This window comes from Cuculus canorus, chromosome Z (assembly GCF_017976375.1).
Source record: "Cuculus canorus isolate bCucCan1 chromosome Z, bCucCan1.pri, whole genome shotgun sequence".
Lineage (NCBI taxonomy): Eukaryota > Metazoa > Chordata > Aves > Cuculiformes > Cuculidae > Cuculus > Cuculus canorus.
Genome location: NC_071441.1, coordinates 66,778,081 through 66,800,494, shown reverse-complemented (window position 1 = coordinate 66,800,494; position 22,414 = coordinate 66,778,081). Strand labels below are relative to the sequence as shown.

The following is a 22,414-nucleotide window of genomic DNA, read 5'->3' as shown; positions in this document are numbered from 1 at the left end:
ACCTTCGTCACTGCCAGCTGTCCAAAAACAGCACTCACAAAACCATGCATCCTTTGGTGGACTCCTTCTATGCAAGGAAGATCATCTAGCAAACAGGGAGATCATCTTCCCTGCCAGAGAGTGAGTTGCCAGAAGGGAGATTTTCCCCACACACTTCAAGTCCAAGAAATGCCATCCCTAAGAAACCCTGTCCCCATGTATAGTGTCTCTTGGCTCAGTGCTATTTCTAAAGAAGCAGCTCCAAGGACAAGGTCTTCACACTGGGCCACCCACAACCCTCTGCCCACCTGGCTGCCTCTTGAGCATCCTCCAGACAGCGCAAGCATTGAGCTGTGATGAGGAAAGCAAGTCCTGGACATGCCTGCAGATGGCATACCGGCAAATGGGAATGGCTGGTCCCAAAGGTGGCCTTGGGTCTTCCCTTAATCGCTTGAGGAATACACACAGGGATGAGATAAAATGCTGAAGCTAAAGACAGCTCTTGAGTTCCTCATAAAGCCAATATGATTTTAGTCTTTTTTCACAGATGACAATAAATTCCTTAAATCACTTGGATGCTTTTAGAAACTTTAGTCACTGTTGGAATAATCCTAAAAGCAAAGCTGAAAAAAAAGCCACTGCCACTCACTCAAAGGTCTATGCTGCAAACTGCAAATCTCTGAAACCTATTGAAAAAAAAGCCGCTCCAGAGCAGGAGGTGAAGGACTGCCACTGCCAGCCTATGTGTGACAGATTGACGTGCAGCAGGGTCCCATCTGGCAGTGTAAATTTTATTTCTGATTACAAAAAAACACAGCCCAGAGGCGTGGTGGCTGGATGAGGAGCTGCCAGCTCAGGCAGCAGCTCCCCACCACCACAGACCGCTCCCAGTACTCAGGACGGGTGGTTGAAGAGGTTACCCTGCCCTGGACCCACCAACACCACTGGATGAAAAAGAACCAGGACGCTGCGCTAAATTTATGGGGGTTTAAAGCACAGGACTTGACTTTACATTTACATAAATCTGTCCACTTTCAGATCTTTAGTCATATCATGAAAACTGTGGGGGAGGGAAGAGGGGAATGTTACCCTGACACACAGTAGGAGTACAAAAATGTTATTATTTGAAAGGCTGTACAAAGGTTAAGTCTTTAATCCCTTTAATCCAGATGACAAACAAACAGAATCCCAAGAATAGGATCCGGGAGTACAGCTGAGTACTGCCAGATCTCTTACGGGGCCTCTCCATTCATTGCTGCAGCAATTTAAGAGCCTCCAGCTAAAAAGTTGCTGCAAAGGAAATAAACGCATGCATGGTTTTATTCCCAGTTCTTTAAAGCTTATTACAGGCAATTTGGCGGCCTAGGCTTATGTTTCAGTGAGATGGGTTTAATCCTCAGGTCAGTGGTACCAGGGTTACTGGATTTCCCAGTCTGGCTGCCATTGCACTCTTACCGACACCAGAGCTCTCGAGCCAGTGACTCCTCTTACCTGTTACTCATGCACAGAGAAAATTCAGTTTCTCAAAATTAAGAGTAGACGAGGCAGGGGAGTAAACAGGTAATAATGCAGAGCAGCATCAGAAGATTTAGTAGGCATGGTGGTGTTGGGCTGATGGTTGGCCTGGATGATCATAAGTCTTTTCCAACCTTAATGATTTTATCCTGTTATTCTAAGATAAACTGCAGCACTTTTGGGGCTGGGAGTGTTAGTGTACTTCTTTCAGTCCACCAAGAAGACAGCATTTTGGACAGTGCAGTTCATGCCAGCATTTGTACCACTCTCAGTACACGGTACCATGATAAGCAGACATCAATACAGGCACCCAAAGGGTTAATCATATTTAGGACCTAATCTGAGTTTATCAGAATAGTGGGAAATTCTTCCACCTGTTTCAACAGAAATTGGGTCGCACTGCAACCACGCATCTTAAATGAACCGCAGGAAGAGTGTCACTAATTTAGGTAGCAGTATTCGTATGATTCAGACAAGATGTGTGGTTATGTACCTTGCTGAATCAAGTCTGCAGGAAAAGTCTAAGCCAGCAGAATCAGCAGCACATTTAAAATGCCACTATCCTTTCTGCCATGCAGCCAATCACACACTGTGCGCTACCAGAGAGGAGTGCAAGAGGCGGTATTTAAAATCCACATTTTCCCTCAAACCCTTTCTCATCTTTTCTGTATGTCTTATCAAGTATAAGCCACCTGGTGCAGATTCTGTCAGTTTTGGGAAGAGCTGCCAGACGTTATCTAAACAGCCACTACTCTAGCAGCACACAGATAAGCCAGCAGAAGTGTTAACAGTGTTGATCCAGCCCAGCCCTCAACAAGAATTTGTGACTGTCTTTTTGGAAGCAAAAAGTCCCCTTTCTCCTCATTTTGGATACTCTCTGGGATGCTGCAACAGCTCCCTAACCTCACACTGGTTTGCTACAAGAGAAATTGGACCTAATCTTCCACTCTTAGCAGAGGTCAGGTCAGAGTCAGTGCGGGCAGTACAACGAAATGAAAGCAGTATAGGGCTGCTAGATGTCCTCTGGTTGCTAGAGCAGTCATTCCAGTGTGTATCAAGCATAACAGATACACATCTGTAACTCACAGCAGTACAGGGCATCAGCACAGTCCTGCTCACTGTGTCCCCACTGCAGCCAGAGCTGCATAGAACACGCAGAGAGGAAAATGCAAAAGGCAGTGCAAAGACACAGACACAAATAATGTGTCTACACATCCCAGCATACAGACCATAGAGAAAGAACACAAATGCTCCTACCCCAGCTGATGGAACTAACACTAACCAAACTCCAAGGGATGTGCAGTGGCACTGGGAGCTATTGCTTTGCAGAAGCTTTGATCCGTTTCTGGTCTCAGCGAATTCTGCCAAAGCATGTTATCAGTTTGAGATGATATGTGCAGTGAAAAACTAGATAAGGGAAAAATAAACCAAAACCAAACATGAAAATCACATCCCTATTTGTAACTGAACCTTCAATCACTGTTACAACAATGCTCCTGCTGCCGTGAGGATGCAGGTGTTTGATGTCATTTTGTAAAATAGCAAAGGTCATTGCAAAATTACAGTTCAGTTCTGGATTTATTTAAAAAGAAAAAATGCATGGCCATGGCAGTCATCTCTCTCCCAGCTCTCAGCAGAGAAGTCCCATCTTCCCAGGTTTTCATCTCATCTCTGCAGAGCCTAATAGTTGTGGCTTAAGATTTGTTATAAAATCAAAAGAAAAGAGACAATGACTGTGGCAGCCTGGAAAGGGTGAAAAAGACTATAAAGGCCAATAAAACCCCTTGTTTAGACATCCTACATGAAGCCCACTAGTGCCATACACTATCAGGCTGCCAAGCTCCCTGCCTGCCTGAGTGCCGACAGCCTTTCCATCCCTGGCAGTTCACAAGGTCGTGGTCCCTGCAGACACTTCATTTCACCTACCAGCCTAGTTTTCTTTAGCCCCCATCAATTTCAGCTCTGTTCTCACAGCCAATAGCTCAAGAATATAACAATAAAAGATTAATGTTATAAATGTATGGAAAGTCGAAAAATCCAGATTTTTTGAATGTCATGCCAGACATTCATTTTTAAACCTTACCCTTGTGGTTTAAGACACCAGGCCAGGAGTGTCACTTTTCCCCAGCAGACTGCAAATGCTTTCTCTCTTTCAGCTGCCAGCTACTTTTATGGGCTTAGATATTTTTCTTTATTTAATTATTCACTGTAACACATGAAACATTAAGCAGCTTCTTTCCATGAAGAAATGAGCGCTGCTTCCCAATGACAACATGCTAAGTATCCTTAATAGCAGGAAAAAGGAAATCAGTTTCCTAGAACAAAGGAGAAAAGGGCAGGAAAAATAAGAGAAGCTCTGAGCAGCTAGAATTTACCAACGAAAAAAAGGCTAAAACCCAATTTTTAATAAAATGGTCATGATCAGCTGACCTGGGAAATAAAAACAAAAAGAAACATACTTTTAAAGTGTAAAAAGATATGGGTTTTTTACGTAACTTGCGGGCTAGAATTTTTTTCTTTCTCAACATTGGCAGAGATAGGTCAGTGAGAAGGAAGCCACAGATGTAATGCTAAAATTTGTTACAGTTGTATTTTCTGAATGCTACTAAACCCCTGATAGTTGTGAGAAATGTCTGTTCTTCAGAAGAAAAGAAAGTTAGAGGCTGAAGTCATTAACGAAAGCCATTCCAAGCCACAAATTTTCCTGTAAAAGCAGGACTGTATACACAGCTTTCAGTGTACGCTCTACTCATTTAATGTCTTTTGCAGCAGCACCAAGAGATGGTCTCATCAGGTTAGGGAGCATTGTGACCTCCTGCCAGTGCCCTACACCACTGTAGAGCCATACCTTACCATCAACCCAAAACAGGAGAAACCCAATGACCTTGTCGCTGCTGCTGGTTTTGATGTAAGCCTTTACTCTGTCCTTGAAAACCTGTGTAGGATTGTGTGGGCGAGAGATTTTTTTCCTGATTCTGGCGTTTATTCGTTGGGTCACAGAGGTAAAATTATCTCTGTTTGATTACTTAAAGCTGTTGGCTGTGGAGATAATCTCTGCATTAGCAGCTGTACGGTGGGTGGTTAGCAGTTGTGAATCCGTGGTTGGAAGCAAAGAAGTCATTTTGCACAGCTCTTTAAAATAGACAACAGAGCACATCGGACAAAAAAAAAACCAACCATCATTGCCCCATGAAGAAGTTGCTTTCTGCAACAAGAAATCCTTTAATTCTCTAGGGAGGTGGAGTGCAAGTCCCTAGCCATGTCATCCTGCGCTTCCCCCACCTTCCATGGTTGCACCCAGGGAGAAAGAAGATCCTGAGCAAACACCCAGTGAAACCCTAACTCCTGCAATGACACCATTTGTCTCTTCATGGCTTTCCAAAAGGAGACTGATTACCAGGAGCACAGCTTAAAATAGCAGATCCCAGCAAATTAGTTTAGAAGCTGCAAACTTGCTATCATGAAGCTAAACCCCATTAGCCTTGGAGAAAAAGAGGGCTCAAATCTCCTATCTGGCATGACTTCTCTGGTAAAGGTGGAACAATAAGCCTGCACACTACAGATAAATATTTAGAGTACAAACACTGCTGGTAACAACTCTTTATCTAAACTGCCAACCTGCTAATTCACTGAACAGAAACTCCTTGCTCGTTCACATCTACAGGAGAGCCACAGCAAGCCACCCCTTCCCAAGAGAGAACAGTTTTGGTTTGCACATTTTGCTATGGGTTTTTTTTCTCCTCCTACCTTCAATTTGTCTACAGCTGCTGGCAGAGAGGTCTGGGAGCTGGAGTGGTGGGCAGATTTCAGGCTGGAAAGTTTATAACTAACAGACAACAGGACAAAAGAGCAGGAAACCAATAGAAGATAGTGAGAAATGCAAAACATTGAGGGGACAGGACTGACAAGAAGCAGAGATGCATGCGTTTCCTATTAAAAATCTGCATGTGAAAACAGAGGGGAGCATGCTCACACACAACAGACCTGCCCGTGCTTTCTCTTTCCTTCTGCATGGCCTGAGGCAGAGCAGAGACACACAGTTTATGTTACAGTTTAAAATACCATCTATAGGGGGGTTTCTTTGGTTGTTTGTGGCGGTGTTGTGGGGTTTCTTACAGTTTTGCCAAGACTATATGTGCAAATACCTTAATATAGTGCATGACTGCACTCACACTAGCAACATCCACACAACCACGACTGCACAAAAGATTTGTAGGCACAATTGATAATATCTGGAACACATCAAAAAATTAGAATACATAGTTCCCTCAGCAGCTGTACTACTTTTCTCACACTCTTTACTAATTAACATACATTGAGGAGGTACCAATTGTAGACTCAAGGTCATGTTTAGCTTCCTTTTTAAACAAGGCAAAGAATAAAATCTTCAGCGTTGACAACGCTGCAGTCTCAAGTGTCACAGAACTAAAACTTCAAAGAGTTTCTTTGCCATAAGCCCCTTTTTTTTTTCTTTTTTTTTGAATCACAGATATTAGTCTAATATAGCATCCTTGTGTAGTGGTCTATCTGATCTACTTGGCCACCTCTCTGGTTGCGCTATTCTGCCAATGCAAATCCTTTCTGGGTTTGGGAGCTGCACACCTGAGCACTTTATCTCCCTGGCTGCCTTCCTGCCCTCCATTCCCACTCCTCTCATGAAAACAAGCTGTCTGTTGGCTGCTTTCTTGGATGTGCATATCTTAAGAGTGATAATTCACATTATAAAATACACAGCAATGAATTCACTTAACTTTTGGTCCCAGGGGCAAGCATTAAAGATGATTTTGAAGCACTCCCAACATTCCCGCTGCCATCTCCCCCACTCTTTAAAAGCCATCTCCACTGTGCAAGCAAGTTTTATATCTTTTAGTAAATCATTTAAGACAGCTTTCTCTTCTCATTACCTTAAACAGTTAAAGGTTACATAGTCTGTACTGTCTCAGGATAAGAAAAGAGATAGACAGGGTGGATGTTTTATTTACGCTTTAAATTTGGATGTGGAAACATTTATAAACGGATTAATTTTAATTAGTGTCCTCATTTCATTTAAAAAAAAACCTACAAAGCATGCCTTAAATTAATGTGCTGCTACCCTGTGTATTAACAAACATGTCAACTCTTTTCTTGTTTTAAAGCCCCTTTGTTGCTAAGAGTTTTTTTATTATATATCAAAAGCAGCCCTGACTAGTTATTTTCAGAAACTATGCTGGAATGAAGCACGGGACAAACATTTTTCCTGCTGTTTAACAAGGCTGCCTCCATAAGCACTACTCCACAAGGTAACTGTTTGCACCATGGCCTTTGTGTCCTATCTCACACACAGAGCAGGCAGCTCCTCCCTCAAAATTCATCCAAAAGAACCTTTTTGCTGTTTGGTAAGTTAAAACTAGGTATTAGCCCCAAACGAGAAGCATTTGAATACTGGCTTTAACATTTATCTCTCCTTGAACTGTTTCTTCAGTGGCTGCAGAAATCAGATTCCTTGTGGGTAAGGAGAAGGTGTGGTACCTAGGAATTTTTTTAAAAGACCACACTTGATGTCTTGACATTTGCTTTATATTTCATCAGGCCAGGAAGCAAAAGTGAAATCACTAAAACCCAGCAAGGCAGAAAAATATTGGTTTTGTCTCTTTGGAGCTCAATAATCCAGATCCTGGCTATCTGAGTTTCTTCTGCTGATGCCATAACTGCACACAGAAGAGTTACCAACCATCGGTCTTTGTCTCCACACTGACTCATGACAAGCACAGAGGGGTATCTGCCTTTACTTACAGTACAAACCAGGTAAGAAAATCTCAAGCCTATTGCTGTCTCTAGTATTCCAACACTCAGCCCTCTTATACATGTTTGCTTCCTCAGCAAGTTTGCAGATGACACTAAGCTGGGAGGAAGTGTGGATCTGCTGGAGGGTAGGGAGGCTCTGCAAAGGGATCTGAACAGGCTGGACTGCTGGGCCGAGACCAATGGCATGAGGTTTAACAAGGCCAAATGCCGGGTCCTGCACTTGGGGCACAACAACCCTATGCAGCGCTACAGACTGGGGGAAGAATGGCTGGAGAGCTGCACGGAAGAGAAGGACCTGGGGGTGCTGGTTGACAGCCGACTGAACATGAGCCAGCAGTGTGCCCAGGTGGCCAAGAAGGCCAACGGCATCTTGGCTTGTATCAGAAATGGGGTCACCAGCAGGTCCAGGGAGGTTATTCTCCCCCTGTACTCAGCACTGGTGAGACTGCACCTTGAATACTGTGTTCAGTCCTGGGCCCCTCACCACAAGAAGGATGTTGAGGCTCTGGAGCGTGTCCAGAGAAGAGCAACAAAGCTGGTGAGGGGGCTGGAGAACAAGTCTTACGAGGAGCGGCTGAGAGAGCTGGGGTTGTTTAGCCTGGAGAAGAGGAGGCTGAGGGGAGACCTTATTAATCTCTACAAGTACCTGAAAGGAGGTTGTGGAGAGGAGGGAGCTGGCCTCTTCTCCCAAGTGACAGGGGACAGGACAGGGGGGAATGGCCTGAAGCTCCGTCAGGGGAGGTTCAGGTTGGATATCAGAAAAAAATTCTTCACAGTAAGAGTCATTGGGCACTGGAACAGCTGCCCAGGGAGGTGGTCGAGTCGCCTTCCCTGGAGGTGTTTAAGGAACGAGTGGATGAAGTGCTTAGGGACATGGTTTAGGGAGTGTTAGGAATGGTTGGACTCGATGATCCAATGGGTCCTTTCCAACCTTGTGATTCTGTGATTCTGTGATTCCTGCCTCTTAATATTTACGATATTATAGGACCATCTCTGAAGACAACCACTCTCCCAAACACAGATTCCCATGAATAAGCTGTCTACTCTGAGCTACTTCTTCCTGCAGATCACTGAGATTTAGCCTTTCTCCACCACCCACACTCAGCATCACCTGCCATCACAATTCTCCTCGTCTCTCACCTCAGTCACTGCAGCCTCTTCCTTCCTCAATCTGACTTTCTTCCACTCCAGCCAGCATCATAACTGAAATAATTAATTGAAAAAAAGGAACATCACTCTATTCTTGTTATTTTTCTTCTTCAACTCATTGCTGCAAACATCTCCCAGTGTTGACCTTCACATATATTTATATGCATTTTGACTTTACTCTCCATACAAGAAGGGTTTGGCCGCTCCATCACAGTAGCCCACATATTTCATTTTGCAGTCAAGCCATTGTTATTCTTTCCTGTGCCGGAAAGGGATGGAGAGGAGCTCCTTACAAATGGTGCCACAGCACCAATGCCCAGAGGCATTGTGGCCACTGTGTGCTGCCTATGCCCACATCAAGTGGAGGGGACCAACAGGAGACATGATGTCCAAACATACACAAACTGTGATGAGAGGCATTTCCCGAGGAAGGACAGGACCTCTAGCTACTGCCACATCCCCCTCATGGCTTTCTCCTCTTCTATGCTCCTTCTGTGAGCACTTTGCCCTCTCTGCATTGCCCAAACATGTGAACGTGACTGCTCTTTAGCTCCCAGCCCCTCAACTTCAGGTGCCTGCTCCCACCCTAGCAGGCAGTCCAGAAAGAAATTAAACGAAACCCCTGGGTGTTCTGGAGGGTGCTTTTGTGTTGTGACACCCTCAACACAATCCGCCTGGGCATTTAAGGATATCACAGCTGTGAATGATGGACTTGTGTAGGCTCATGTCTGGCACCTTTCAATGCTTCTGGACAAAGAAAAGAGGGGGAGGAGAGAGAGAAGTGACACTTCCCCCCTCTATTTGATGGTAGCAAAATCTGATGGAGGCAGGGGGGAGAAACAGACTGGGCACTAAGCCCTTATTAATTAATGCATGGGTTTTTTTTAAAAAAAAATGCAACTGTGCACTCATTTCTGCTGGTTTCTAGGAGCTTTTGTGACCTTAATAATTCATGTTTATGCAAGCTGCTTATAATATTAAGCAGTTGTTTTGTGTGGATTTTGTCTGTTGCATTTAACTGAGATGAATAAATCTAGCTGTGAAATTATGTTGGCCATAATATTCAAAAGAAAGCTTTAAAAAAAAAAAACACAGTGCTTTTATAAGCACAAGCAAAATTCACAGCATTGAGTGAAATAATTTTCCATCCATTGCTGATAAACACTATGTAAGAAATGGAAAAATATTTTTTTTCCCCAGATCTATCTTTTCCCTTTCGTTTTCATGATTCAGCAGCATTTCCAATACCATAAACTTTCATTGTTTCTCAAGCACATAATGGGTGTCTCCTGACTGTTTTGCTTTCCTTCACAGCAACAGGGGAGCAAGAGAGGGATTACAAATACCAGAAAACTACGAGGCACGTAGAGCTCCCGAGACCACCTTTATACTCATATTTTGGACAGCAGTTTGGGCTCCTGTGATGCACAGCACTACGTAGCAAGAGGACTGTTAGCACAGGGAGAAGATTAATTCTGCCAAGCTTATGCCCATCACCCATGGACGCACCGGAACAAACTATTCCTACACATTCTTCATTGAAACAAACAGGTCTCAGAAAAATCTACATTCACTTTGTATCAACACAAGCTAGACCACCTCTCTCACACTTCCCTCAAAATCTGGCCAGGGTTAAGGGGAACAGTGAATCTGCTGAGCAGTTTTGTGAAGGAGATAAGGGATGCCATTGTGAAGGGTCACCTTTCCAAAACACAGACAAGCTTGTGTACATCCCTGCCAGACCATGTATGAACTAGGTGGTCTTCCAAAAAGACTCTCAATTGTTTTTTATCCTGTTTTCATTTAAATAAGTTCTTATTTAAGACACAAAAAGTGCCTCATGTCAATTGGAATTGCAGTTTGCCCCTCAATATAAATTGCCAACTACAGGTTGCAGCTGCACCTCCTAGCAAACACAAAGTTTCTGTTTGTGGCAGAGGAAGAACAAACTGCTGCTGTTGTGCCAGCAGCTTCATAAAATAAATAGAAGTGCAAGCTGACAAAAAAAAAGATGACTGTAAAAGCCACAGGGTTTTGTTCCAGGTTTGCTCTGGCTGGAGCAGAAACTGGCCCCAATGGATCACTTTTTTCCCACAAATAATGGATGTTGACACTTAACACAACTTACACACCTTACACAATGGACTTGACATATCAATCACTTTCACCTGTCTATGCAGCCAGGCAAACTCCAGGCAATTACAGACCGAAATGAAACTGAGTGTTTCTAAGGCAAATATTAGGTCTTCCATAGAAAAGCTCAAGTTCAGTTTTGACAGACTAACAGCCATTTCTGTTGTGTTTGGAGCCTTCAATGAGTGCAAGTGTCAACTAACAATTAAAAAAAAAATATTAACATAATTGGTCTTAGAAGAGCTAAGTAGAACCAGTTGCAGACCTTTCCCTCCCATTCACAACAGAAATCAATGGATCCACGTATTGTCCTACGAATACAAGCCCATGGCAGTATCATTGCCAGCAGCAAAAATAATACCCACGGTCTTGACTATCTAATAGTACATAAAGTTCAAAAAGTTTCCTAACTTTTTTTTTTAATAGTTCTTTGTATGCTTACAAGATCCAAATGAATAGTTATACTCACTTTAGATCAGGTGCCTAATTCAGTTGGCATCTAATCCAAGCTCTATCAGATTTAAAGCCATCCCCACCCTGAGGCAGGATTATCCCCCATGAAGTTGAGAAGAGACATGAAAGGATGTCACATCATATATTCCAACCAGTAACGTTTCCTGCACCCTATCAGAACCACTACTTCTGAGCTTTCATCTCATCTCAGGTGGTATTAAAAGGCACCAGATAAAATCATTAATCACAAAGCAGGCTGTTTCAAAGCAAGGCTTCCACAGATTCCATTTGTCCAAAGTCTCTGTACACATGAAAAGCTACTGTTGTATTAAAGGACTACTCTAAACAAGGAATATCAATTCTAATGAGTTTCCATGTGTCTCTCAAGCTGAGATACCATTTTTGATGCTTGCCCACATCCTCAAAAGAACCATGTAGGAGATATGGGTCTTAGGACTAACAAATAAACTTCTAGAAATTGTTCATCTGGGACAACTGCAGCTGTGATATCTAAACCTTTCCCTACCTCAGGTCCCAAGATACACATGACAAGAGGGCAGTCATCTTCTCTTTGGCAGTGTACAATCGATGATTTCACATCCATCAGACTGGAGCTCTCATCCATGCCTGGAGCACCTCAGCCAGCCAGCCTTACAGCTCTGACAATGATTGCTCTATTCAGTTCTATCTACAGGCCATTGCTTTTAACTTTGAGTATATTTAAAGGTAAATAAACGTGTAAAGTACCAAATGATTTAGTGGAATGTTCTCCAGACAAAATACTAATATCTCACCCTCCAGTATCAAAGTTAATTGGAGGAGGAAGACCATTTTAATTCATATATCTCTATATGTAAAATAGCACTTGAGTGACAGGCAATCAAACATCAAGAAATTTCTATCACATAGTGTATAGTGGAACAGATACAGCAGGAAGGAAAAAAGAAAATAAGCCTAAAACCACCAAGAAATAAAATTTGTGTGCGTTGTCTGTATGATCAATGCAAACATAACCACAGACATTTGAATTAGAGCCATGTTAGTAAATACACTTTCACTTTTGCAGAGAGGATGGCAATTTATTAAACCACCCAAACAAGATATCTTGCAATCACCAGTCGTGCTTTAATTAGGAAGGATCTTTCCGAAAGCAAAGCAATGGGCTAGGTGACCCAGCAGGCCTTTTCTATCCCAGGAGCTGTGATTCACCGCACTTAAGACTACTCACTGTAGGGAGGTTTAAATCCTTTGATGAGCATGTGAACATGGACGGAAAGACAAGGCTGCAGGCCAAAACAAGTCCATCACACCCTGCTCCCCACAGCCCTGCACCTGACAGCAGCGACAGCACACCAGCCGGCATAACTGTACATTTTGGAACAGTGCCACCCATTTGTTTGTTGCATTTATTTATGTCCAGCTGAGTTAAGAGACAGATTTCCCATATAGAAATGCTTGTGTTTTTATTCAGAGGAGAAAGGAGAGGATGTCTGTTACTCCACACGAGGGGAGATGGACTGCTGCTGGAATAGGATATGCCTCATCTCATCTCGAAGCCTGAGCCCCATCACACAAAGATGTCTCTCTGCTCACTTCCTCACCCCAAGAAGGGGAGGACCTACATACAACCCATATGGAGGACGGTGGCTCCATACTATGCACCTCCAGATGAGATGCTTTCCTTTTCAGCAGCAAAGACTAGAAGTAAAGGGTGAGGAAGATGGGTAATACAACTTATGCTGCAGGGAGCCTGGAAGGCAAACTGAAAGTTAACATGAAGTCAGCCCACTCACATGTTTGTATTCCTCAGTAAACATAGTGAGCATGTTCCTAGCCGAAATACCTAAGAGGAGGGCTTGAAAGCTGGAAACTAGCACTGCAGATTTGGGATACAGATGACCACAAGATAGGTAGCTCTAACTCATGAACATCTCAAGTCCTTCAAACCCAGGCACACTGGGTAAAACAGGTAAAAACATAAAACTAGGATTAATATTTTAAAGCCAAACAGCTGGTTAACGGTTAATGTTTAATACCTGTCCCAATAGTCATCTGACATCTTTCATGATGGGAACTGAGTTCAGATGAGACAGGGACTTCAGACTTTAACAAGAGGTCAGCTGCCACCAGATCTCCTGTCAGCCCCGATTAAAACTGATGGGCTGACAGGCAGGCACTACAATGAGCAGAGGTGGGTGCCATGGTTCCACTTCACCCTCTTCCACCAGCACAGGGGAAACCAAAGAGTTGCTGGAGCAGCACCACTTGCATGAGAGCGTCAGGCTTGCATTAAGTAAGCAAAGCTGTTGTGGGTTGTCTTTTTGTACAGACTTTGGACAGAAGCTCTCTCAAAACTCATACTATTTTGAAGTCTCTTTTTGATCTTTAGTTGCATTAAGAAATATACAAATATCCCAACAGATAACTCCTTGGTCGTCCGAAGACCACCACAACCAGTAGAATACAGAACATGCTACTAAAGCTAGAATTTATTACCCCATGCAACTAGACAATTGCTTTTGCCGTGGGAGCAAAGAGAGAAGCAGTAGTGTGTTAACCCCTTCCTACAGTCAGATCATATTTACTGATTTATTTATCTTTTATTTAGCTGTTATATTTGTGGACAGCTGGAAGCATCGAGAAACCCTGCTCCAGCAGGGCAAATGCTGTAGTTTACCCGTCTGCCTTGAAGGCTGAGAAGACAAGAGCACTGCCGAACTTACAGACAACTTGCAATGTGATGATAGAACTGGTAAGATGATATCTAGAGAACGCCAAATTATTTACAGAAGACCAAGCAGCTGGCTTGCTCTTGTGCAGATGTGTAAGTCTCAGGAGGCAATGGCAGGATGTTTTCCCTGGAAGGCAACAGTGAACAGAGTGGGTTCAGCGTCTGTTTTAATAGGTCTTACCTCTGTCAAACTTCTAGGCAAAGCCTGTTTGTCCAAGACTTTGCAAAGAGTGACGTGAGCATCAAAGCTCTCCTCTGTTTTGTAGGTCAGGGAAGGCTTTGGGGATGGCACGGTGTCAGCTCGCACATATTCTGCAAAGTGCGCTTTAATTTTTCATTATAACAGCACCTACAGACTTTGATTGAAATAAATAATGAACCAATTTGTATCATGAATCTAAGAATCACTCTCTTCTGGTGCTCATCATGGAGACGAGAGGATTTTCTTCCCAGTGACAAGTGTTAATGCATTTATGCCCTAGTTTCCCACAGTGGATGTCACTATTGAAGTGTCAGGAAGGAAGGTTAGAGCTGCTTTTTCAGACTGCTCTCATCAACCTCAGCAGTCCATTTTGGATGAAAACATCCCAGCAGAACACAGGCTGAAAGAAGGTTGGATTTTAAACAGCACAGCAAAAGTCTTTGTGTTGTATATGATTAAAATATAACATTGAATAGGTCTCTTTCCTAGTCAGACAAGGTAAGATGGTTCTACCCTGTAAAATTACAGGGGTTTTTTGGCAGAATGGCAGAAGTTTCACAACTCTTTAATGTAGTGAGAGGCCATTTTCTATGCTTTTCTCCTTTTTCAATGCTGTTCTTTCTGGTAACTCCTCCAGCACAAATCCTAACAGGTACTGCTTCATTTCTGAGAGCTGAGAGAGAACAACTGGCCCTGGTTGTCCATAGAAGGCCCCAGAGTGGTGCCTACCTTCATTTCTTATGAAGCAGAAACAGCCAAACACAAAACCCAGTGGGATCCAGACGCTCTGTTTGATCTGAACCATTCTGACTGTGTGAATCATGATAATTTTAATAAGCACAGTTACTTGGAAAAAAAATCAATTATCAGAAGCAGCTTTAACAAAATTTAAAAGTTTTGTCAAATTAGTTTAGTACAATTCAATTTCAAGAAGAATTTAGATTAAGCACACAGAATAAATGCTGTAACCCACCCAGGTACTAATCCCCTTTGCAAACGGTCTAACACTGCAGAGAAAGTTAATAAAATGGTGGCCAAATAAAACAGTAATTAAATTAAAGCACAATTGGCATGGCTTACCGCAGCGTCTTTGGGAGATTGCACCAAAGAGGAGCCAGTGCAATTAGGCAGGTATAACAGGAGAAGTATTAGATTGCAGAATTAGAGCTGCTTTCATCTCCCTTGCAAAGCTTTACAATGTCAAAGCAAGGCAGCAATATCTGTGTATTGACATTAGATTAGGACCTCTTTTTAAACCGAAAAGGATAATTATTTTATCTTGGAGTGTAACTACAAATTAATTTTATTCACCCGAACAACCTCTGTCATTTTTGGAAGCTGCTGCTGAAGGACCACACACTTTGCCCTAGATGACACCACATTGCATGCAAATCTCCAGCTCAGTATGGTGGTAAATGCACGAGATATAATGTCTTGTGACATGGTGAAAGTCAGATTAGACTATTTGACCTTCAGGCTAAATTTATCAATTTAGTGAAATGCATTAATATCACCGTTTTTAATTAAGACAACATAATACAAAGAGCAATACTGCTTGGTCCATTGCAGATCTGTATTAAAATACAACATTCACGTAATCACTTTTGTGCATGATCTAGTTAAAACTAGCCAGGAGAGCTGTTACTGTAATGCATGGGTAATACAAGCAGAAAGCTGAGACTCACCAAAGTGGAGCCACTGCACTTCATTACAACCCCAGGAGCCCCAGCACGGCCAGACACGCCACTTGGGAATAACGAAAGAGGCAATGCATAATGATCATAAATAGTACAACTCACAGACTTTTGGGAACAAAATGCAGTTCACTACAATGGTATTGTTTCAACAGAAACAAAGCCTGAGTTACTCATTCACTGCTGTTGTTTTCACTCCATTAGCAATTGGGTGACAGTGCTGGACGCGCTGCCCAGCACGGCGTAAGGCAGCACCAGGCTTTCCCCAGCTCTACGTTAAGAACCAGCTGTCAAATGGACAACAGGGTCAAATTCAGAAAAATAGTCTTTTCTACTCTGTCTCTGCATGCATTAATCTACGTGCTTATTCCTGTTTACATTATGAGATGTATGCCATAAAAGAGCTTAGAGGATGTGTATTGCAGCCAAGTTAATATTGCTGTTGGAGCCTCAGCCTCTGCGTTTCCTGACTTAATGTTGCCAGTTAAAACTTCAGGGTTTTGGTTTAATTTTGCATTTGTCTAATTGAGCTTATTAGTGGTTTGAACCCATTTAAGGTAATAATGATCTGCAAAACACCTATTAACAGCTGCAGGATACCCAGCAAAACAAGGAGCCCTATGCTGAAGACAGTGATGTTATTTAGTATAGAAAAGTGCATAAATATAACATAGAAAGTTACTTTTATTAATAACAATCAGAATCAATTTAGAAATGTGCCTGCATTACAAGAACTTACATATTACTCAGACAAAATCCTCAGCTTTGCATTTGGGGCAAGTCAACTTGACCTTTCAAGAGACAAAGTGTGCTGCGTACAAGAACTATAATTAAAACAATAATAAAAAAACAAGTTATTTTTTCACAGATGTCATGACTTGGATTTTAAAGGCAGGAAGTGGAGAAGAGTTTTACTTAACTGGAACAAAACATTTCACAACGCGTGTACGGATGAGCTAAGGCAGATGGACCTTACATTAAAGTCTCTTCCTACCTTGCAACACACGCTGTGCACTCTGCACCCAGCTCCTGCCCAGAGCTGTTTCTTCGTTCCATAAAGCTACTGAAAAGCTATCAAGCCACCCACGACAATATCATGAAGACACGCAACACCCTTTAAATTTGGCCCTTACGACATCGAGGTTTGATGTCACTGGCATTGCCAAATGAGCTCTGCAGTAGGTACCTGCCAAATGAAATAGCTGCAGCTCTCTGCGTTCCTAAGAAAAACTTTACCATGCTACTTGGACTTTGACCTTTTCTCCCTAGTTTGTCTCAGTTAAGAGAACCAGTCTTAATTTCTGTCTCGGGACTCCTGCACCTCCCCGGGCTGGGCTCAGCCCTGCTGTGCCGCTGGGAGAGCTGCTGGCAACTTTCTTCGCCAGCTCAAGGAGTTGGTAAACCAGACTAAACATCTACTTGCATGTCAAGATTTTAGCAATCCCATCAACATTGTAGAGAGAACACAAAAAAAAAAAGACCTCGTGTCATGAAAATAGAAAGACTTACAGCTCTTCTTTTAGACAAAAAGAAAAAAAAAAAACTCATCCTGCTTCTGTAAAACGTTCATGAGTTTTGTAAAAGTGAAAAAATAGGTTTCCTCCAGGCTAAGCACTGAATGATTTTAAAGAAGACAGACATCAAAGACACATTTTGCATTCTATTTGCATTCAAGCATTTTGTTTTTCAGAAAATTATTACCTCAGTAATATTGCAGGCGCACTGTGAGCTTTGGCTACCCAGAAGACAATTTGTCCAGTGCAAGCCTCGTGCAAGAGAGAGAGAAGACACTCCACAAATGGCAAAGTTTGTGAATCATCTTGAGGGATTAGCGCAATATTTGCAAGGATGTGCATCCTGAACATGAAAGTGAAGGTTGCAGAGGGCATACAAGCATTACGTTTTGCCTTAAAATGAAGACAGAGGAACTTAGATCAAAGCAGTTGGAGTGTTTTGACAAGACTGCTCACAGCCATTCCTGGTGCCCTTTTGCCAGCAGCCCTGATGACTCTAGTAAAATCAAAAGGCAAGTGCAGGGACGCTGGGGACGGTGCTTGAGGCCACAGCCACTGCGTTGGCCAGAGTGCACCTACCCTCTGTGTTAATCCCCAACCAACTCCCACAGTGGCCAGGGATGAGGGAGCTAAGGCGGCTTGGGGACGTCTCCTCTCACACAGACTCACTGCGCTTTCCCTAGGCAGAAGCAGAGAAGATCTGACAGCCCGCTGAGAGAAATTCATGAGCACTGCAGTTCATTAAAAGGCTACCAAAGTAAAGCACCGAGGTTAATGGGATGGGCTATATTAAGCCCATTTATAGCTTTATGGCACCTTCAAAGGGGCATCAGAGCCATGTATAATGGTCAGGTCAGATAGTTACAAACTGAGACAGATTTAGGAGAACACCCCAGGCTACCTGAAGGAGAGGCAGCACAGTTAACTTCAGAGTTTGCGGGCAGCTCTTCATGTTTTCCTCTGACGTACCTCATCCATAACTGCTCCCAGGCTTACAACGCTGCATATATCACAGCCTGCTTTGTGTGGACAGGAGTATTTAATGACACAGAGAACTACTTTCTGATGATTGGGGGGGAGCGGGGGGGAAATCAGCCAGATGTTTCATGCTGTCTGATTTTATTAAAGGAAAGGGAGGGGGGGTTGTTTTTATGTGACTGCCACCCCTCTTGCTTATATCCCCAGGCCCTGCTGCACAGCAAGACAGTAACATGTTTTGTCACGACATGACCTAATCCACAGCATGGGGAGATAGCACCAAGCGTCTCAGCAGATGATGGAGCTGACCCTAGCCCTTCACATACACACACCAGGATCAGCAAGGCAAGGTCGGGGCAGAGATCCTGCATTCACTCCCAGACCAGGGGATGTACCCCACTGATCCTCAAAGAAATGAAACCCCACTGATCCCAGAGTGACAGACCCTAGTGATGCCTAGGTCATTGATCTACAAAGAGATGCACCCCACAGACCCCTGGGCATGGAGTCCTTCACCCCACCAGCTCCGCGTGGAATGCACCCAACCAAAATCCTGGGGATAGAGCCTCCAGGATGATGAGGTACTCATGTCACTGACCTCCTGTAGGAGGGATGCACCCCTCTAGTTCCCTGGGGATGCAGACCACAGGATGATGGGGTACGCATCCTATTGACTTCCTCGAGGGGATGATGCACTCCTCTGGTACTCAGGGGATGGAGCACCCAGAACGATGAGGTATGCACCCCACTTACCTCCTGCAGGTAGAACGCGTGCCACCAACCCCCCCAGGAATGGAGCCCACAGGACAATATGGTACATATCCCACTAAATTCCTGCAGAAGGAATGCACGCTTCTGGTCCCTGGAGGATGGAGTCCCCAAGATGATGCATTACGCATCCCACTGCAGGGGTGTGAGTCCCCTGGTCCCCGGGGGACAGAGTCCCCAGGAGGATGGGGTATGCATCCCACTGACCCCCTGTAAGTGGATGAATCCCCCCGGATCCCTGGGAGATGGAGCCTCCAGGGTGATGGGGTACACATCTCACTGACCTCCTGCAAGGGTCGTGCAACCCTCTGGTTTCCTGGGGATGGAGCCTTCAAGATGATAGGGTATGCACCCCACAGACCCCCTGCAGAGGGGTGAGTCCCCCTGCTGCCCGGGGGATGCAGCCCCCCAAGATGATGGGGTACACATCCCACAGACTTCTTGCAGCAAGGATGCAACTCTCTAGTTCCCTGGGGATGGAGTCCCCAGGATGAAGGGGTACACATCCCACTGACCCTACTGCACGAAGAACCCTCTAATTCCCTGGGGATGGAGCCCCCAGGGTGATGGGGTACGCATGCCACTGCCCCCCTACCCCCGCAGAGGGCTGCACCCCTCTGATTCCCGGGGGATGGAGCCCAGGAGTTACGCGGGAGGCACCCCCCGATCCCCGGGAGGCGCAGCCCGGCTGCCCCGGGGATGCCATCCCCGCCCCCGTTCCTCCGCCACAGCGCGGTCCCCGCAGCCCCCGCTCCCCGCTCACCTGGTCGGGACGGACCCGGCGTCCCCGGGGCAGCCCGGTCCCGGCCCGGCTCGGCTCCCGGCCCGCAGCGAGCGGCGGGGGCGGCCCCGGGGATCCCGCGGGGGGCGGTGCTCGCAAGTCCCGCCCGGGAGGGTTCCCCGGGAACGGGGGATGCTGGGGGTCTCCGAGCAGCCCTCCTGGTTCCGTGGGGGATTGCGATCTTCTCGAGCGCGTCGGGATTTTTTTAAGTCCCTTCAGTGTTTTCCTTGTATCGCTTTTATCTTCTCTTCTCGCTCAGCAGGCAGCGCTTGTTCCAAAGGGGATTTAAATGAACAGTGAACTACTCTTTTTTTTTTTTTTTTTTTAATGAGCTAAAAGTATCCTCCTTTAATTTTAAAAAGTTCCTCTTTTCGCTTCCTGCATCATGCCCTGCAGGAGGTCAGTGGGATGCGTACCCCATCATCCTGGGGGCTCTATCCCCAGGGGACCGGGGCGGGGGGGGTGTTCATCCCCCTGCAGGAAGCCAGTGGGATGTGTACCCGCTTAATAACTTAAGACTATTAAAACGAAATACATTCTAAAATGTACAGTTGTTTTTCCAGGTTTACTTTTCCCAGGCACGGCAAAAGTGAATGGTCAGCTCAGAGGCTCTGTTTTCCTTCTAGCCATAGTCCCTTCCTGACTCATGGCCCCATACAAGGCCCAGGGAATGCGTTTCCAGTAGAGCTGTGCTAAAATTAAATTAAAAAAAAAAAAAAAGAAAGAAAAAGAAAAATCTTCAGATCAACCCAAGTGTCTCTAAAGTATTGTCTTTATTAAAGACTGTGTCAGGTAATCACGTTACAATTTGGCCCAGATGCTCTGCCTATCACTGCTTTGAGGGTGATTGCTCGTGACGGCAGTATCTGGGCTGATAACTAAATCAAGCCCAGCATTTAAAGCGAAGGGCTGTCTAGAGGCACTTGTTGCAGTCACAGGCTCTGCGCAAGGTACCGGGCAGCGCCTTAAGACTCTTCAGCATGCAAAGGATGCTGTTAGTTGAGCTGAATTATTTTGCAAATGCAGAATACTTCCATGCAAACAAAATAGCATTGCAGAGTGCATTCTCAACCACTCTCTGTGCGGAGCAGGGAGGTTTTCAGTGGTGTTTGCCAGGCCATGGCATGCAATGAGAGAAAAAAAGATGACGACGCCTTCCACGCTGCTGAACTCTGGGATGAGGTACAAAAAATATAGGTGTGTGATTCCTGTCGGTGACCTTGTTTCAGTGAGGAAATCCCAGGCACAGAGAGCAAGTAATAGCTGCTAGGACTGGCAGCAGAGCAGCTCCCAACAAGCAGCGTGCTCTTTTCTCTATCAGAGCTGTCAGCAAACATAGAATCATAGAATCTTAGAATAGTTCAGGTTGGAAGGAACCTTAAAGATCATTCAGCTCCAACCCCCCTGCCATGGGCAAGGACACCTCTCACCAGCCCAGGCTGTTCATGGCCCCATCCAACCTGTCCTTGAACACCTCCAGGGATGGGGCAGCCACAGCTTCCCTGGGTGACCTCTGCCAGTGCCTCACCACTCTCATAGTGAAGAAATTCCTTCTTATTCCTCTAAATCTGCCCCTCTCCAGTTTATAGGCATGCTAACACCATGCCAGGTCACAGTTAACCAAGCAGCACTGAAGAGAACTGCATCCTGCCGTTTTATATCCGGTGTCTTCATGCTAAAGTGCAATCCCATTAGGTGGTTCCCTGCAGGGATGAGGTTAATCCAGCATACAATTCCATGACATTTCAGTACAAACCAATTTGGGGGTATATGAAGTTTTGCCACCACCCAGGACACCGTGTAACTAACACTGCCCTGTTTCCCTGCCAGTGTCAGGTCACAGCAGATCAAGGCCCCTCTGCAAGCATTGCAGTATCAGACTGATTCGGTCTTCCTCTGTGATTTTAACACTGTCTTTCTAGGGACTCCCCTTCGAGCAATGCTTTGTTCATTATTTATCCACATAAGAAGAGCCATGCTTGCAACTGATTCTTTTGTGCTGCCAGGTAGTCCTGTGGAAACGGTGCTGGTTCGCAACAAGATGAATGATGTGGTGAAACAGAAGAAACTCTCAGAATTACTCCTACTCCCAAGTTCAAAAATGTGATTATCTTCTGGTAAGACATGAAAAATCCCCAGGGGTCTCACAATACCTCAGGACAGGAGCCCAGAGTGCTAAACCCTTATTTCAGAGCACAGATGTCCCCTGTGATCTATTCTGGCAGGAAATAATAGCCAATAGCCATGCAAATGTGATGATTAACTTCAGCAGCTGCAACATATGGATCAGAATCACCAAAATATACATGCATAAACTCTCATTAATCTGTTATCTTCATTTTTGAAGATACACAGCTCAACCTATTTGTACAGCTCAGTGCTGAGACAAGGGAGCAGATTATGTCTGAACCTCTTCTCATTTAAATCAGAGAAATACTATTCATTTTAGGGGTTACACCAATGTGGAAATGGCATGAAAAGGGACTTTGCTTTATCTTTCTTATCCCGCCATATAACAATATCATTTAAATCTCTCTGAAGCTGGTCATCTGCATTTCCCTCATTTTCTGCATCAATTATAGGATAAATTTATAAAACACTGAAGATTTGGTGCTCCCATTGCAAAGCTTTTGGGTTCTGGCAGGATTATACCATGGAGGCAAAGCTGATCCTCATAAACAATGTCTTTTACTAAGTACTTTCATAGACAGCTGTTGGCATTCCATTTTGTAA

The 22,414-nt window shown here is 44.4% G+C and overlaps 1 protein-coding gene across 4 annotated transcripts in view; it reads right to left on the bottom strand.

The window, feature by feature from the left end:
- The window catches only part of PDZD2 (PDZ domain containing 2), a 213,479-nt gene extending 193,760 nt beyond the window's left edge, over nucleotides 1–19,719 (bottom strand). For 2 of the 4 annotated variants that reach the window (XM_054055047.1, XM_054055049.1), the window contains exons 1-2: nucleotides 19,664–19,680; nucleotides 8,419–8,481 (exon numbers count right to left, since the gene is read on the bottom strand). The gene's annotated coding sequence lies outside the window, so the exon portion shown is untranslated. Of the gene's footprint in view, nucleotides 1–8,418; nucleotides 8,482–19,663 lie in introns of all 4 variants that reach the window. The other 2 variants (XM_054055050.1, XM_054055048.1) reach the window with 2 other exon arrangements.
- Between the last annotated feature and the right edge of the window lie 2,695 nt (nucleotides 19,720–22,414).